The sequence below is a fragment of the Aythya ferina genome, assembly GCF_964211825.1.
Source record: "Aythya ferina genome assembly, chromosome: Z".
In the NCBI taxonomy this organism is placed as follows: Eukaryota; Metazoa; Chordata; class Aves; order Anseriformes; family Anatidae; genus Aythya; species Aythya ferina.
This window is the reverse complement of record NC_140299.1, coordinates 39,462,019-39,467,534: the sequence shown is the minus strand read 5'-3', so window position 1 is coordinate 39,467,534 and position 5,516 is coordinate 39,462,019.

Here is a 5,516-nt window from a genome sequence, read left to right as displayed (position 1 = left end):
GAGCGGAAGGGCTGCGCCATTCTGTGATGCTGTGAGCTGAAACTACATTTCCTCAAATTTCACTCTGATGTTTAGAAGCAGTCTGCCTAATCTTCCACCCATTCTCTTATTGAATCTCCTTCAGTTGAGTGACCGCTGAATGAAACACGCATAAAACCAGAAGCAGGCACTGAGGTGTCTGTGTGCTTCTCAGTTGCAAATACTTTTTTTCTGGACTAGAGGGCATGCTTCCTCTAGTTCAGCCTCTTGCAGAACCTTACTAAATTAATTTGCTCCTGATTATTCAGACTATGAGTTATAAAATATCCCTTCTGCTTTCTGTACTAGAAGTGAGTATGTTTAAAGCAAAAGCTGCTAGAAATGGTCTATCTCTCGTTTTTACTACCTTTGACTTGAGATGTTAATTCCTCTCTGGAAAGAAGCAACTCAGTTTCAATGTGTTCCTTTGTGTCTTTCAACACTGGAACAGTAATTCCAGCCCTGTACAATGCCAGCTAAAAAAAAAAAAAAAAAAAAAAAAAAGCACTTTTTATTTTATTAGTCCATGTAATTTCCTTTCTTTAAAAAGTGTATTTCCCTGCTTGTTATTGCAGGTTTGGTTTTGTTTTGTTTTCCCAATAGGATTAGTTTGAGAAGGGAGTTTCTTTTTCCTTTGTTATGTTTTTTTTTGTTTGTTTGTTGTTATTTTTTTTAATGCAAAGAATGTAAACTTTAATTTCAGTGCCAGTGGAGACAATATTGCACTGAATTACTATATGTATGTGTTGAGTATGGTTTTGGGGATTGCTTCAAACTCCTTCGATTTCAATGAGCTTAGTTTCATACTTTTATCTCACTGTCTGATGATACAAGGGCGCAAGACCTCCTTGTGCTCCTAAAATACAGTAACTGCATGAAAGTCTCATTCTGGGTCTATGTACGAGGGAACATGTGGCCTAGTATCGCTAACAACTTGCTCTGATTTTAACAAGCATTTTCAGAGCTTACATACATTTAAGGTTATGCCTAGATGAGACAGTTTAGCATCAAGTGGAACTATACAAGCTAGCTTAGGCATTGAAAATACGTAAAGTCATTTTCAGTGTGGTGTGTGTGTGTGTATCTTTTTTTTTTTTTTTTCCTTGACGCAGAGTAGCCCTACTGAACAGCATGGTATTTTGGCTTGCATATGCCACCCTAAAGCTGCTGCACTGCTTGCTCATATAGAGTTAGCTCAGGTATCTTCACACTGCACTGGTCTGTGCTATATGTTTGCTAAAGTACACTCTTTTTTTTTCCATTATGTTTAATCATTCCTAAGGCTTTAGGATTTAAGATTTAAAGTTTTCACATTCCATCAAGGCGTCTGCTTAAAAAGATTGTTCTTCATGTGTCCCAATTACATACATAGTAGCACACTTCCTTGGCAAATACAATCTGCAATTCTTTAACTTGGTTTCCTGATTCAGGGAGCATTTTTCCTCATGAATTTTGACATGAATTAATTGACCAAATTTCACATTCCAAAACCAAAGATCTGTGAGACATATGTTTTAATTCTCCAGTTACTGTCTGAAACTATTTTTAGGGAGTTGCATAGTTTACAGCTTTGGCTTTCCTATAGGAATGTATTTTGGGACAGAGAAAGATTATGCAGCCTTGTGTACTATGTATGTTTGTGCTGTAGTTCTTTGCTTCCAGAGCTATGAATTATATCAACACTTTTATTTAGTGGTAGTTCAAACCATGCCTGACTTTATTGCTTTCTTGCTATTCTGTGGGGTTGTTAAGAATGGGATTCAGTATTTCTTCCTGAAAGATTTGGCAGGGGGAGGAGGGGTTGCTTATTTGCAAATTGGGAATACAGAAAAAAATTCTAACAAGTTCAACACTAGCTCCTGCTGGCCCATTTACAAAGGGACTCCCTAGGAAAAGTACTGCCAGTGAGCTTTGGATTTGGATATGGGATGTGTAATGAGCAGTTTCACTCTTGTTAAAATTCAGGCACAAGGCAGGAACTCAGCTTTTTGATTATAGCTTTACTGGTGTCTGGTAGCCAGACACAGCCCAGACTTAGAACTGGAGAATCATCTTTTCAAGAATCTCAGCTGAAGAAGGAGCTCTTCCTGCAGCCCCATACGCTCCCTGTGAGCATGGGCCAAGATGAACAGTGTCACATTGAACATTCACATTGAGTGAGGTGCTTAGTGGTAAAGAAAAGAAGCCAGAATTTGGTGTGAGAGGGAGCCAGTGGAGAAATTAATATAGCCATGTAAAGAACAAATCGGAAGGTAGTTTCAATAGAGGCATCTTAAACAGAATTGAGTGAAGCAACACTCTAATGCCAGAAAAAAAGAAAAAAAAAATTGAAGTAGGGCCCTCTGAGGTAGACCTAAAACCTCTTTCAGTTCTTTTCAGGCTTACACAATGAAAACATAATGTTTTAGGAGAGTCAGAGAATGTGTTAGCCAGACTTCTTTGAAGCAATTTTGGGAAAGTAACTGAGGATCCCTCTGCGGCATATTAGTCCTTGGGACTCTGTGGCTGTGTGCAGATAGCCAAGATGCTTGGTGCAGTAGGAGAATATCAGTAGATGAAAGTGGTTACTGCTGATACTCATACCTCTACACCGTATGCAGTCAGTGCCTACATATAGTCTGATTCCTTGGATGAATGTCCCCACTGCTTACATGGTTTGAAGCAAGCCAAATAATTGGTGCAGATGCTTGAAGTCTCTATTAGAGTTTGGAGTGTATTTGGCATGCAACTGAGCCTCCAGTGCAGATTCTTCTGAGAGAAACATAATCCTTTGTGGTATACCAAAACCGCCCTACAAACTGAACCAATATTCAGTCAGTGAGGCTGACTGGAAAATTCACTTCAAAACACCGCTACTATCTCAAACCAAAAATGCTGATAGAGGCAAGGACATAACACCATTCCCCCTCCATATTTATTGCCACAGAAAACAAATGAAAGCAACTTCCTTTCTCCTCCCTCCTCTTTCAAAAATATAAAATAATTATTAAAAAAAAAAAAAAAAAAAAGTAGAAATAAGCCAGCCACACACTAAGGGGAGATGACTAAGTAGAAGAAAAGATAATTTTCAGTCAGCATAAATTGACATCATGCTACTGACTTAAGATAAAGCCTCTGGAAAAATGTACATGCAACTGTTTCCAGATGTCAGTCCCCATTAGTTGTCTTTCCAGATTGTGGATGGGATCTTTATTTTTAACGTTTCTTTGTGTTTAGTGTCAACAAACCTTTCAGACAAATTAAAATTAAGGGTAGTTTGTGGAAAGCTTGCTTGTTGGGACAATGTGTTTAATGTGTTCTATGTTCAGATGACCAGCTATTTATTATAAATGGAGTATATATGAATTACTTTTATATGTTGATCTCATTGTGTCACTTTAGTTTTTGATTATTAATGAAATGCAAGTAAGTATTGCTTATGCATTATGCAGCATTATTTGAATTATTCATGTGTGGCAAGTGGAGTTCTTCACTTTAAAATGTTGGCTTGGCCTAATGTTTATATTTATTGTGTGGTTTTGTGCAATCAGAAAGCTTTATAGGAAAAAAAAATATATGTTTGTTCATTGTACTGAGATTTTCATTATTGTAACTGGAATTTCTGTCAAAAAGAAATGTTAAAATGACCCTGTTTAAAAGTCTGTGCCTGATTATACAGTCATGAATGAAAAAAAGTATAATGGTTTTATAAAAGCTGACACGAATAGTAATGTTTTAATTAAAAAATATATATTTACAGAGAAATAGATTTTTTATTCTAATCATGATTGTGCAGTGCAGATTAGCAAAATTTAATGATTCTTGCTAAATACCTGCTAGTCTGCTGAGCAAAGAATATAACTTTGATTGTATATTTAACAAGAATATACATGTTTTGAAAAAGAAGAAGCCTAACTTCTTTCACAGAATATCTCAATTTTAATTTGAAGTTATATTAACAATATTGCTCAGAGAAAGAGTTTCCAAAAATAAAAAAGTTAAGTTTTCCTATAAACAATTCTTAACAGATGACAGAGTGGACAGCTTCTAAAGTAACACTGGGTTTGTGTGAATAAATGGTAATATATTACATGCTGCCCTGTGTATAGTAGTGGTCAACACATCTCTAAAGAGATGGTGCACAAGTAAAAGGAATATCAGGAAAAAAGAAAGAAAAAAAAAAAAAAAGAAAGAAAAAAAAGAAAAAAAAAGAAAGAAAAAAAAAAAAACAAGGGATATGGGGAATTTGAGAAAAGACTGAAAAAAAAAAATCTGAAAAGATTTCAAAAGGCTGGTAGTAGAATGAAATATAATGCAAAGTAGAAAGAAGCTGGATTAGGGGAAGTCAGAAAATCACGATGATGTATCAGTGAAGTTTTAGGTGGGAAATGCTCAGAAAATAAGATATTTTTTTCAGGCTATATTCTGTTAAATCATAGACTTCATTCCTTCAGAAAGTCATTGAAGCCCAGATTTCCAAAGCAAAGCAGTTATTTATGTGCTTTAAAGAAGAACCCAAATTATCACAGCTAATTATAACACTTTTCAACCTCTCAAAATCTACTTCAAGATTTAAAACAAAATTACCTGTAATAACTCCAGTAGAAACCTAATACAAGTTATGCTTTATCTTCATGTCTCTTATGAAACATTTGGCATTGGCCAGGTCAGATACTGAAGCAGTCTGAACTCAGGGAAGAACCTCTGCTCATGCATGCCCCACACACCGTGCATCTCATGGTGCAATGATAACAGACTCCAGCACAAGAAGAAAAGTATCTGGTGTGGCTAGACTCCCAGAAAATGAGCTGTTTTAAAAATCAGGTTGTTTTCAAGTCCAGAACACTGCAGAGAGCACAGCACATTTTATACTGCACATACCTAATAGGGAACTTAAAGCTACTGGGAACTTTGCCCTGAAGTTTGTTGTTGTTGTTGTTGTTTTAAGCCCTGCTACTGTATGTGTAACAAATTGTGCTTCTCTCAAAAGAGAAGCAAGCAAATGACATCTGCAAGGCTCTCTTAAATGAAACAACAGCAACAAAAACCATTCTTGGGAAGCCACAAGGACATCAGCAACAATCTGCTATGTAAAGTTAATAAAACTGTTAATTTTCCTCAAAAGGCTGAGCAGTGCTTTTGGAGGGCAATTTCCTGGAAATTTCAATGGAATTTTTTTCTTGGAAAATGTCCTAAATCAGCGTGTGCTTCAACCAATGAGATCCCCTGTGGCTTCTGCAAGCAGCAGCTATTTGTGCAGAAGTGAATGCAATAGGCATGCCTGAAGTCATACTTTCTCCCTGACCAGGACTCAGACTTGTGTGTTTAGTTCATGGTTTCTCACAGACTTCATTTTAATTTGAAAATAAGTGGTATGAATGAGTACAACTGGGAGAAGGATAAGGCTTGAAAGTCAATTTTACGCCAACCCACCTAAAACTTATACTCAAAAGATCTCTCCCATCAGGAAAGTATTATTATGTTTGCACAACTCTTAGGCTCAGTGTTTTGGCTTCATG